Genomic DNA, 13,866 nt, shown 5'->3' with positions numbered 1-13,866 from the left:
AGGGTGTAGAGGGAACACCTGGGAGGACCCACACATGCAATTCACGTGTGGTGCTCCCCGCGCACCCCTGTAATACACGTACCCTGATGGAATTGCGTGTGGAACTTCCCGCGCACCCCTGGAATACACGTACCCTGCTGATGTTGCGTGTGATACTTCCCCCGCACCCTGAAATACACGTACCCTGATGAGATCGCGTGTGTAACTTCCCACAAACCCCCGAAATACATGTACCCTGATGTGATCGCGTGTAACTTCCCGCGCACCCCCGAAATACACGTACCCCACTCAATCGCGTGTGTAACTTCCCGCGCACCCCCGAAATACACATACCCCGCTCGATCGCGTATGTTACTTCCCGCGCAGCCCCGCAATACACGTGCCCCGCTCGCACCGGCCCAATTGCTGTATGTTGCCACTTTTGTGATGCGCTGGGACTCTACCGCCTGCCTTCGTGTGGCGGACGTGTTTCAGCTTGTGCGTTTCTTTGGCTGTGTGTGGCTTTGCCCTATTCGATTCCATGAATACGTGTGGTTCGAGTGCGTGTGGGCGTTCCGTCTGCTTCCCTGCAGTACATCCCCAGTTACGCCCTTATTTTTGCGTGTTGTTCCCCATTCCGCGCGTTACGCCCAGTGTCCCGCCCACTTTCTGGTGTATGCGCCGAGGTTGTGCGCTTTCACTGTGCGCGTTGCGCACGCCTTTCAGGATGTTGCAGTGACTTGTGCGCCATGCACAGGTTTGGCGCACATCCCAAGGTAAACATGCCCAGGGACTTCCATGAATCGCACGCGTGCGCCTGTTTTTTTGCGCTTGCGCCTGCTTGCACAAAGATTTTCGGCGCACGTTTGTTCCATGAATCGGCCCCCATATATCAGCTGGATGGCAGGATTGTGGCGGGCATACAGTTAGGGTGCAGCAAGCCAGCGTGGTTCAGGATGCAAAAAGGACCACAGCTCTCCCCTTTTTCATGTGAGATTAGTAGGTTTCCAATTGAGGCCTTGCTGGGAATAGGATCAGCACTGCTTGGGGTTTGCAGTGGGCCCTGAAGTATGATTAGCAATGCATTGGCCTTGTAGTTGAGATCTGGAATCTAGATGATGAATGGGAACAGGACGCCGGCGCAGGAAGAGTGTGTGTCTAGGGTCTTGTCGGGGACTCTTATTTATAATGCATAGTGACATCATCAAAGTATATGGCTGGGCCGGCTTAGCTAAGCAAGCCTCTAAACAACTGGATTGGACAATCAATGTTGGTTGCCTCCCCTGGGATGTGACTCAGTTCAGGAGGTTGCATTTTATGATGTAGAAACACTTCCCACAAACCTTTTTGCCAAAAATCTGTCATTCCAGAATGTACACATTTGTACAGTTGTGGCACCTTAATGACATAATCACGCTACATATTTTATGTAGAGCACAGCCACCCAATCCTGCAATCTGTGACATTGTTTTGTCCTTTTATACTTTTTTGATCATTTTCAGTATGAAATATTCGGCCTAAAATTCCATAACTTTATACATATGTGTGGATCATCATAAGGGATGTAAGAATAAACATTCACATTGGCAACATGGATACTTTTCTTGTAATCCGCAATACTTTGCCATTTCTGTCCCCAAAGTGTCAGTGAATTCTACCATGTCTTCAATGAAAGCCCATAAAATCATATTTAAACTCCTTAAAGATTATTTATGAAATGGTCTCTGGAAGCAAATGGCAATCCTCTGTCACTGGACCTTTTTTTTTCTTTCTCTTCAGTAGCCACCAACTGTCACTTCAGCCCTGTGTGGGGTGGGGGTTCCTAGTTTGATTTGAAGGTTTTATGGCCCCCTCCACTTCACAGGTTATTGTCCCGGAACTCAAAAGTTGGTTTGACAGGGCCTGTCATTCAGATATCATGCCTGGTTTTGCTGAGGCACGATGAGATACTTACTGGGCATAGCAGGGACTTAATGATCACCGTGATTTAAGGAAGAACAGGTGGAAAAAACATCAGTAGCATTATTTTAAAGGTGAAAAGTTTCCTTTTTAATGGAGATCTTGGGCTATCATCAAAGCAGTGTTGTCTTTTCACTCCATTTCTTTTTTACAGGTAATAACACACTGACACGCTCACTTAGTGTGTCCTTTGTTCCATCCTGCCCCATGTGTGCTTGGCAAAATGGTGCAGCCATCTTTTTGTTGCTGCAAAATACAGTTTTGAGGCCATGGTGCTCACAGGAGCCAGCGTATCCATTGTTTCTGCGTAAATGCAGCTTGGTGATGTGGGGAATACTGTTGAGTGGGTCAATATATCCCACATCACTACAGGGGCAGAGGCAGAAATGTCCTCACCTCTGCCTCGAAAATGAGCAGCCCATCCCCTGGCTAAATACATTTGATTGCACTCCTATTTTAAAAGGAATTGCAAAAAGTCATACAATTAAGTTTTGGGTATATAACATCTCAGCAACGGTCTGTCAACCTGCTGAGCTACCCCAATAGCCATCTACTATAGAGCGAGTCTATGCATCTTTTGATGTGCCGATAATCACTGCATTACCAAAAGTACTTTGGCTGCACCACAACCATAGAAGTGATGTAAAGTGGAATTCATGTAGATCTATCTGCTGTGGGTGCCAGGCCTTCGCCTGCATCGGGCACCATATGCTGCAGAGAAGCCAGGGGCCCTTTTGTCTGGCATGGCAGCCGCAGCAGAGTCTGCTGCTACTTCAGCGCTGTCGCCGAACTGCAGTAAAAGCTAAATGGCTATTGCTTGCTGTTTTTCCCGAACGTTAGCTCAGTGGGTTAAGCACTACCTTGTCAGATTCTCTGTAAGATATGTAGATCAATGACTGGAATGCCAGCAGGCTGGACTACTATTCTAGGCAGGGAATAGAAAGGGTAACATTTTACAAGCTGATGCACTCTGTTTCTCTGGCTCTCTATCATTAATTTTGTCTGTGTGTGAGTCACGTTTTCAGGTATGTGCTCTGACTGCTCTCTTTTGTCTCTGCCAGCTGGGGTGGACTGGCCTGTAGGGAACTTGGGCGATTTCCCGTTGGGACTCTGAAACCTAGGCCCCTTTTGTGTGCAGGGGCGGATGTGTGCTGACTGCAGAGTGGGCAGAGTGTAGTGCGCAAATATTGGTAAGGTCAATCTGTTAGGTCTATAATTAATATTTTTTTATTGTACTTTTTCAATTGCAGGAACACAAATTTGGCTCCATCATCCCATCTAGGACAGCAAAGTCCCCAGCAGCAGTGGCACCATCAAAAATCCTGACATCTGTAGTAGGACTTTCCCCAGCTAAGGATGCCTTTTTTTTAAAAACTCTTTTTGCTTTGGGTGAAGGTGGGGCAATTTTAAAGTTATAGTAGTGTTAGGAAAGATTTCTCTTTACTGCACCTTTCCTGCACATTTCCTTCCATTTCTATGGACCCCCCCAAACTTTTTGCTTTTATTTTTGTATCTGAGCTCCTCTGTTTTTCAGTGAAGACTTAAGATTCACTACACTGTATTTTTCTCATCTGTTATGGGCAAACTGACATGTCCTTCAGGTTGTTGGTACTGGGAAACGTTTTTTCCCTTACTTTACTACTTTTAGTAACTTGTTATCACTTGTGGTAACTTTTATCATTGTACAAAGCATATTACAATGGTGTACACTTTTTGTTTTACCCTAAACTTGCACTCAGCAGATAAATGGACAAGCTGGTGGCAGCAGTGACTTTTAACATTTTTTTTGGGTACTTTTCGTTTTAACATTACCACGTTTGGCTACTAACTGTGGCTACTGGTCAAACAAGGCCATGCCACAAGATTTCTCGCTTGTCCTTTGGCAATCTTGTCTTTTAGCCTTCTTCCTGGCCTATAAAGCCAGGAAAATCCTTCTGTGGACTTCCAGTGCCCAGGAAAGCAGAAGCTTTTGGGGGGCTACTGGAGGGCTATGTGTGTTTGCTGCCAGGAAGTGGGCTGGGACTGTCTGATCCCAATCCACATATGGGTGCCAGTGTGTCTGGGTGGAATTAATCGGTTTTGCTGCCAGTGGTCCTGATTGGACCACGGATGGTGTGTGTGGGGCAGATCTACAATTGGCTAGTGGGGGCTGCTGCTCTTATCTGGCTTTTAGGATAAGAGGAGGACCCCTGCACCCACTCTAGACAGATCCTGGAAGAAACTGAAAGAGCCAAGACTCCTGTCCAGCTGCAGGAACATCTGCTGTCCTGGGAGAACACTGTCTTGAAGGTGATCTCCAGCAGTCCTGCAAACGGAGCTGCGACCCTTGGAGTGGAGGGAACATCCATACTCAACGTTGGCTCTGAGTCCTGTGATGAAGTACCCCAGGACTTCCCTGTGGCTGGCCAGCTCTGATTTAGGGTTACCGTGCTAACGACGTTGGTTTTCCGAGTTGAGGCCTGCAACTTGGGAGACCCTCAGCTTGTTCTACAAGACTTAACTCTGTGGATTTTGTGGTCCTAGCATCAAGGGGACCCGAGATGGGAGGGAAAGTCTGACCACGACTAGTGAGTCCCTTTGCGTCACCGTGCTGCAGTTTCCGACATCTGAAATTGCGTACCTACACCCCTGGGGATCAAGGTCTGAGGCTGACAGCGGGAAAAGCGACATGATACTCTCTCTAACCGACCTGCCAAGCCTTATGAAGCCTCTGAGTACAAGGGGTAAATTGTTATAGCGATACCTACCTGCTCCCCTAAACACCCCTTAAAAGCCTGCTAACTTTTGGAAAACTTTTATAACACTGTTGGATTTGCCATAGCTTGTTCACACAAGCACACCAAAAGTTGGGAACAGGTTTATTAGTTGGATTAACTTGTCCGCTAACACTTGGCACTGTTGACTGGACCCTAGAGACCCTTCCTTCATTTTTTTCCAGCTTCAAAGAACTGTAAGAAAGTAACTTTTGGGCACAAGACCCCAGACAACTTGGGGCTGGACTTCTGAAGTTGGGGATTATTCTTTGTGGTCCATTGCAAATACTAATCTGTGCCTTTCCTTTCAGGGGGTTTTGATCTGTACTTTTCCCTAATCCAGTAACTGTACGTATGTATCTTTAGGATTGTGTGATCGTATTACTGGTTAGTGAAGTATTTTTGTACCTGATTGTCTAAGTGTTATCATTGACTACTACACTGTGTGTACTCATTGTGGACCCCTTACAGGCTCACCACCTCTTGAGATTGTGCCTAGACCTCTCGTCACTGCTACCTTGAACTGGTTTGGCTACAGCTCTCTGAGTTGTCCCTGTTACAATATAGGATTGCCTTCTATACATCTGTCCACCAGGCCATAGTATAGAAAATTAGTCCTAATGGTTAGGAGTCCCAATCAGGGATTTCTAACATATATTGTTGAGGCTGTTCCTTTCTTATGTCCAGTTTGGCGGATCAGGGTGGGTTACGGAAAGTTCACGTCTCATGTGGGAGTTGCATCGATATGTTTCCCAGCGTTCAGTTCTGCTTACTAGCTGATGCCTAACACACAAGAGCTGATTTTAGCTCCTGCTCATCTAAACATAATTTTTAAGTCTCAGGTATACCATGTATCCTTGACTAACTGTTTCTTTTCATTGCATCGGCATCGCTCCAAGAGTCAGTGTATCAACCTAACCACCTGTGTCCCAGCAAGAGGATTCCAGTGAAGCACTTCATGCAGGCAGCTAAGGATTTATTTTCCCTATGTACCATTGGTTGAGTAGGAGTGCTGAAGGTTTATATTGTCAATGTGCATCCAGGTGTGGTTTTCGCCGCCAATCTGTGGCCTAGTCCTGGACCACACTTTAAAAAGAAATTCGAGCTTGAACTTCACGATCTGAACAGGGCGTCTTCTGAGACTTGTATCAATGTGGTGGGTTTTTTTTCCCCACCCATTATTTCTGACCCATTTCTGCATGGGCGGTTTTTCCCCCGAACCTTTTCACATGGTTCATTTTAAATGTTTGCATGTGGTGTTTGGCATTTTCACTCTTTCTTTTTTTTTTTTGGGGGGGGGGAGGCATTTTTTAAAACTTTGAAATAGTTTTAAAAAACTAACGTAATATGGTTTGAAATGTTTTTTCACAGATTCAGGCTCCTTTTTGAGATGGATCGTTTCCTAGTTCCCAAAGATGGCAGGAATCTCAAATGAAAAACAGGAGGAGTGGTGCAAACAGGCAAAAGAAATGCTAAAACATGGAAATATGACTCTTACTTGGACTTTGATTTCACATGGATTGCAGTTGCTGTAGAATTTAAGCCGAGGTGTGTAGTTTGTGATGCTACATTAGCAAATGGCAGCCTGAAGGCAACAAAACATTCCAGTTTAGCAAAAAAGACAAGGGATTTCTTTGTATGGCAGCTGCAAGGCATTCAAAACCAAAAAGACATAGTTAAAAATGTGGCCTCAATACCTGCAAATGCATTGAAAGCTTTCAATCTGAGCAAAAACAAAAAGCTTTTTACAGATGCTGAGAAAGTGATTCTGCCAACCATTCTCGCCGTCAACCGGGTAATGCTTGGTGACTATGCAGCAGAGAAATGTAAAAGTATCCCCATATCTGACACCACAGTTTGCAGCCGCATCACTGACCTGTCCTCTGATAGCAGTACATAATTGATATCGCACTAGAAACAGTTTGCCCTACAGTTGAATGAGGCCACTGATATTTCAAAAGAAGCTAATTTGATTGCTTATGTGAGGTACTGCCATGGAAAAGAAATATTGGAGGATTTCTTGTTTTGTAATCAAATTCAGGGACGAGCACCTGCATCTGAACTCTTTGACATTAACAACTTCCTAAATTCACACTGCCTAAAGTGGGAGGCCTGTGTTCGTATTTGCACGGATGGTGCTCTTTCAATATGTGGTTTTAGAGCTGGGTTAAAAGCAAAAGTGGTGGCAGTAGCTCCACCTATTGTGTGGACACACTACATGATACACAGGGAAGCTTTGGCTGTGCGCAATATGGAGAATGAGCTCACAGAGGTGCTGACTTCTGTTGTAAGGATTGTACATTTTATTAAGATGCACCCCATAAGAGCACATCTGAACATGATGCTTTGCTGCTTCACACAGGTCAGGTGTCTATTCAGGGGAAAGGTTTTAAATCTCATTTATGAACTCCGGAACACACCCTATCCTGGGTTTAGATCAGACAAAAGCAGATCCTCTGTGTGATCCATGCTGGCTTGTGCTGTTAGCGTACCTTGGCGACATCTTTGAAAAGCTACATTTTCTAATCCTCTCCCTTCAAGGCACAGAAACTCCATAATTTGCTATGAACGCACAAATATCAGCATTCAAGAATAAGCTGGAGGTTTGGAGGAGGGTTGATGTCAGCATTACTAATGCATTTTTATTATTAGTAGATGCTCTCGAGACGGAGTATGATCTTTCCTGTGTTGCTGAACTAAGCTGAACTAATAGGAAACCATTTAAATACTCTAGGAACCATGCTCAAAGTACTTTCCAGAGGACAATTGTAACATCAATGACTGTATGGTTCCGCCTTTCCTAGTAGATGTAGGGGCCCACCTCCCAATATGCCTCAAGGAGGAACTAATTGAGCTTCAAAGTGATTGCCTACTGGAGAGCCAATTCAAGAAATTGTCTTTGGGTGGATTTTGGCAAAATGCGTCTTGAGAATTTCCAACTTTATCCAACAGTGCAGTCACTGTAATGTTACATTTCTGCACCTCATACCTTTGCGAGATTGGATTCTCAGCACTGGCAGCCCTAAGACTAAATATTGGTCAGAGGTGGAAGAAAACCTGCCGCACACACTACCAGGTGTAGTCTGAGGCTGGAAATTGATGAAATGCCCTGATGAATGTGCTCTTTGGTGCCTGCCTTCCTGCTTCTTGTGGTACAGGGCACTCTGGGGTTGGATGAACAATGAAAATGAATTTGACATTTACTTTACAAAAACTCCAAATTAGATAATGCTGTTGTTTCTGTGCACAGAGAATGGTTGCAGATATTGGCCATCCAAGCTCTCATTCAGAAGAGAGAAAAAAAGCCTTCTCTAACCAACAGTAGACAGACTCCCCTCCATCTAATTATTTCTATTAAACATTGCTGGCCTGATTGTTGCTTTCATTTAAGTCATTGCTTTTGCTTAAGTGCTTTCGCTTAAGTCATTGAACACCAGCCAACTGAAAAAAGTAAAAACGCAGAATGCCACTCTCTAGGTGGCCTCCATTAATTGTCCAGCAACAAGAGGTTTGCATTAAAGTAGAGCATTGATTTCCCCCCCACCCCCCCGCTCTCTCACCCCTCCCCTTCAAGCTGGGGAAGATTGTTTACAATATATGCATTAGTTGTATAATGTGATAAGTGTACAGGACTGGTACTCTGTTCTTAAGTTCAAGGTCAATGCACCCCTAAAGAGGTTCTGTAAAGCTATTCTCCCACACCCCCATAAAAAGCCAACGTTCTGGCATTCAAAACCTGTAATTTTGTATTGTAATGCTTTTGATTTATTATTTTTTCACTACTGGAAGTTACGGATGCTGTACCAGTGAGGCAGAGCTGTTGTATTATAGAAAGCTTGGTTACCCAAGTTGATTTTTCCACTGTCTTTTCAGTTCACAGTAGGACTACTTGTGCCAGCGTTTAGGCGCTGGGGACGTGTTCTAATTCCCTCCATGACTCGTGCTGTCCTCCATCTATGTTTAGTTTATGTTCAACACTTTGGGGAAATCGCTACATGGTTAAATAAATACAAATACATGTTTCAAGGACTCTGTCAGATTACTGTATGGTCTTGTTATACTTATGCCCCATTCTCTGTATAGGTTGATGAGGTCCCTGGAGGGTTTTTATTGCCCTTTCCATGCAGTTTGTTGTTTTCCATCATTGCACCTCAGCAGTTAATTGAAGATAGCTTGCCTGTTAACTTTATAGTTGTGATCGCTGTCATTGATTTGAAAAGTTTTGATAATAGTTTATGATCTGGGGTGAATGCTTTTTATGATGATGGTTGGGGGATCCATTTTGACTTTTTTTTTTTTGGTCTCTAATGATGGGACCAGTTCATTCTCATTTGATGTTGTGGAGATTGGAGCTAATTTCTTGCTTTTCCCGATTTTTCAGCAGCCTTGTGTAACGGAGGACTGGTGCGGTAACAGTAGTTTTCTGACCTTGGCGTTAAAGGAGTGTTGTTAATTGCTTTGATATTTGAAAGTGGGAGGTCACTTTATTCCCCTAAGGCAGTGATCTTCAAACCTTTTTATGCTGAGACCCCCCGTTGAGTAAAAATATAGTTTGCCCCCCCAAGCCACAAATGCTTATATTCTTTTATTGACAAGTTGACATAATCCTGTTTTTAAGACCTTCAAGCCCCCCCAGCATCCTTCGGGCCCCCCCCCCCAGTTTGAAGCCCACTGCTTAAGGCACCCTAGCCGTTCAGCATACATAGGCCCCCTTTTTGTGGGTGGGGCGATTCGTTCCCTTCCCCTTTCTACACAATGACTGTTCCACTGATCAGTCTGATTGCTTTCAAACTGCTGCCAAGTCGGGGATAATTGCTTCTACTGGCTGCCCCGCTCTGGCTATAACGCTGTTGCTGCTTCAATGCCCCCACACTGTTCAACATGAATAGGTACATGCTTTCCCCAGATGTGATTTGTCTTAACTACGTGTATCAGGCTGTGGCGAATGTGTGTGAAACCATGCATCTGCAACATTTACTCATGGCTTGGTTTAAATTTTGCAAGATATTTCCACTGCTCATGAGCGCTGCACTATTTCAGCTGTAGTGCCTATTTTATGGCACAGTAGCAATACTTATGGGGGGGCTTCCATTATGGAGGATAGTGCCTGGCTCATATTAGCAAAGGTATGCCTGCTAAGGTGTAATATTTACTTTATGTTCCCCCAGTAATGATCACTTTGGTTATGGGTTCTGTCCCTGCATACCCTCCTATTTACGGTCCCTATAATTTCCTGAACATGTTGCTGTCCGCAAGCTCAGACTCTCTAAGGTTGATATTTCCATTTAAGAAACTGAAACGGGTGCTTGTCTTTCAAAGGACATACAAAATAACTCTGCAGCATTTTAGGCTAAGAGATCTGCAGTTAAGAACGTATTGCCTCTCCAGAACTCCCACTTCTAATTTTGTCAGCGAGAAGATAGAACTAGTTGAAGCCACAATGGGTGACTCGTGGAGGAAGTTACCAAGAGACGCTTCACTCACAAATAGGGGCACTTAAGGCAGGAACATCCATAGCAAGCCCACTATAAATTACTGGTTTTCGGTACAGAAACCTTTCACAAATACTTGGAACATACTAAATTTGCTTATTCTTTTTTTCTTCTTTTAGGCAATAATTCAAATCATGGCACTCTTATGCTTTTCTTTTAATTCCAACATTCTCTATTTGAATGAATGGGGAATTTGAGCCATTGGCAATTCTTGGTGATGCTATTGTAAATGGCTGATAGAGGGTCTTGAAGAAAGTAGAAGAGAAATACGTGAAGAAAAGGATTTCAAAGCAGTAGTGTTTTTCTAGTCAGCAGGTAAGCAATGTATATATTTTTTTTGTCCATCTGTTTGATGTTTGGAGGAGGCGGGTACATCTGATGTCCCTACATGGAAGCATTCCCTTTTTCACACATACAGATGAGTGCTGCACAATGCCCACCACTCTTTTACAGCATCTATATATCCTCTAGAGTAAATCTCTAAAGTATAGATGGCCTGCATGATTTCTCTTTATTGAACATTTGTAGAGCGCCTTTTCCCATTGGTATGATCTCAAAGTGCTATGGTTTTTATACCCTCAGGGACCGTAGTCCAGGTCAGAGTATGTGTGCAGCTAGACAGAGCTGTGGGTAGCTGCATGGGGAGGGAGGGAAAGCGCCAAGGAGCGCAAGATTAAATAAAAATGAAATCAAGTGGACGGATGGGATCGTGCTCAAGGGGAGTCACTTAACCCAGTGTACAGCTCAAGAAAAAGTCTGTTGTATTGATAGTCACGTTTTGAAGTTTGAACTTGCCTTTTTCATACCCACAGCCAAGAAACAGTGTGTTAAGACACAGAAAACATTTGAAGAAATAATTAAAACCTGTTGTGTTGATGCAGCGGGACTAATTCAGGCTTTAAAAAGAAAGGCAGAGGAGGAAAAGTAGCTACTGGTGGAATCCAGCAATCAGGGAAGCGCTGGAAAACATGTTGTGTGAACTACAAGAAGAAGATGCAGTGAAGAAAACAAAGAGAATTATATAATGAAAGCTGATGGGCTTAAGTTGTCTTTACTGAACTATGATTATCGTACATGTAAACATGCTGAAATGATAATGCAAATAATGGAAAGCGTAGCTCTGTGTATATAAGCCAATAAAAAGACATTATAAAAATAAATGAAAGCTGATGGGTGGAAACTGACTATTGCTAAACTTAGGTTTTCCAGCTTTTGTGACCCTAACTGGGAGTCTTTTGGCAGGGATGCCTAGTGTTCTTCATTTCTCCTACATTCCTTCCTCAGAACCCACCTCTGTTACTTCACCTGGACAATTTGAAGACACAGCAATACATTGGCAGATGTCACTGTGTAATGTTGCAGTTCTCAAAGATATAGCTATGCAACAACTACAAAATATCGGACTATCAAGTAACAGTCAATTGTCTGCTACAAAGGTTTTGTCTAACAGATTTAATTTGACAAGCTCAACTCTATCTCCAAGTCTTCTCAAAAGTGTCCTTGTTACAGTATGACAGCCATGCCTGTTTAGACAGTGAAGTGACACCTACACACCTGCTCAATCATTCAGAGTACAGTCTTTAAAAACAATGGAATTTGATCATCCCCACAACAGAGTTTGGTTGATACGTCAGCCCCTTCTACCCTTCTACTAATCGCCAATGTAATGTACTACAATGTCCAACTTTTAAAGATTGCCCCAAAGTTACTGATTACTGTGGTGAAACCATAAATGTGTGGATTAAGCGTTTATTGAACCATTGCTGTTTGAGTCAACGTGTGTGTATAGCTCACATGCTGCTGTGTGAAACGGAAGATGCAAGTGCTCTTGTGTGTAGAACTATATAGTTGATCTGGTGAATTTGTAGGTTGGTGCTAACTTGTAAATGATACATGTTTTTGTGATATTGGGTATTGTCTATGATTTCTGTTCGGGCCAGCAAGTGTTTTCTTGGGTGTGCTGAATGGTTAAACTAATTGTTAGCTGCTCATAGTGATATTGGGTGAAGTGACTGTCGTCAGTCTGCCATGCAGGTCGACCTTTAACAGATTCTGTCTGACACTGAAGGTGTTTATTTTACTGCAGTGTTTTGTAATTGTGGGAGTTTTTTGGGGTTTGATGCCATGTTAGCTAGAGGTGAGAACTGAAATGTGGGAGTTTACAGGTTGGTTCATAACATTGTGGGGTGGATTTGTAGTTTTGTATGCTAAATCGGCGAACTTAGTTAATGACATTTGAGTGCTCTGGAATAGAAGGCAAACATGAAAAGTGACGGCTAAAAATTCCTTTGAGGTTTTCCAGTACACTATCCATAAGTCTAACTAGACTCGCCCTATAGTAATACCACCCGTTTTACTCACAAGGGATACATCCAGGGGCAATCAAAACCCTTATTAAATCTTTTGGAAGCATCATGAAATAACTCCTCCCAGAGCTGTTTGCAATAATCATTCACAATTCCAAACCCATCCTAAAGATGACATGGGGTCTTCCTGGAGTAACTCCCCCCCCACCCCCTCCTTAAGTTGTCATGGGATCATCCTGGATCAATCTCCACCCATCCTGAAGTTGTCATGGGGTGATCCTGGAGTAATTCAAGATCATCACTGGAAGTAATTAGAACTCTTCCAGGAGTTGTTTCTGTGATGACTCTAGAGTCATCTCATTAAAATATTTTGGCCTATACACATACTTCAGGATGGGTTTGGATGATCTCCCTAAACTAGCCATGGATGACCTCACTTGATGACTCAAGGAAGATCTTCCTTTTTGACTTGGGATTCTGGCCCACATAAACAAATACTAAGACGAGGGCAGGGACGGCATGGGGGCCTTTTAGATGAAAGGGGCCCGAACATCAGGGGTGCCTGCAACAACTGCCCCTAATGCCCATGTTAGATGTCAGCATTCTTTTGACACAGCAATATATTACTTTTAATTGTGGACTTTTAAGGTGCAATTTTAGCATGTGTGTGTGTGTATGTGTGTATATATGCCAACTCTCCCGATTTTGCAATGAAAGATGTTGCTTTTTTATGACTTACTTCTTTCTCAAATAATTCTAACCCCAATGGGAAAATTCAATTTTCAGTGACAATTTCTTCCTCACAGTTGCTCCAGAATGATGGCATATATGTGTGTGCGTTACCAGTTTCAGGCTGTCTTCTCACTCTGGATATACAGAAGTGTCCGTTATCACGTCATTGCCCTTTTACACCATTTGTCTACATAAGCCACTTGTTGATCAAGAAGGATTAATAGTTTTTCAGTGAACGTTTTGTGATTGAGCCTCCTGCTGGTTGACCGTCTCGTGATAATCACACGATTATCATTCTTGTTCTATTTCTTTATCTCCATTGTAATGTGTGCACCTCACGCTGTTTTTCTCCATTCTAAGCGGGGGCAGGGGAAAATGCTGAAATTAGCCCCAACAAGCAGAAGTACACCTTCAACCAGCCCTGGGAGAGGGGCATGGAGGTAATTTTAACTGACTGATATTATTGGCTCCTTTGCTTCCTGGCTACCTATCTAGGTACACCCCCCCCCCTGACAAAAAGACATTTCTTTCAATTATGTGTATCATTCCATTTATTAACACTAGTGTGCATTCTGCGAGAACACTGCTTTCTTTGTCGAAGACGTACGCAAGATAAATAAATAGGCAAAAAAGGCTGATTTTTGT

The 13,866-nt window shown here is 43.5% G+C and overlaps 1 long non-coding RNA gene across 4 annotated transcripts in view; it reads left to right on the top strand.

The window, feature by feature from the left end:
• Nucleotides 1-11,348, top strand: part of LOC138525845 (uncharacterized) — a 341,157-nt gene extending 329,809 nt beyond the window's left edge. For all 4 annotated transcript variants that reach the window (XR_011283454.1, XR_011283452.1, XR_011283451.1 and 1 more), the window contains 2 exons: nt 10,303-10,498; nt 10,996-11,348. This is a non-coding gene — a long non-coding RNA (uncharacterized lncRNA). The remainder of the gene's footprint in view (nt 1-10,302; nt 10,499-10,995) is intronic.
• The last annotated feature ends 2,518 nt before the right edge of the window (nt 11,349-13,866 follow it).

This window comes from Ambystoma mexicanum, chromosome 7p, assembly GCF_040938575.1.
Source record: "Ambystoma mexicanum isolate Mex_15411 chromosome 7p, UKY_AmexF1_1, whole genome shotgun sequence".
Classification (NCBI taxonomy): Eukaryota; Metazoa; Chordata; class Amphibia; order Caudata; family Ambystomatidae; genus Ambystoma; species Ambystoma mexicanum.
This window is presented reverse-complemented; position numbering and strand designations above follow the sequence as displayed.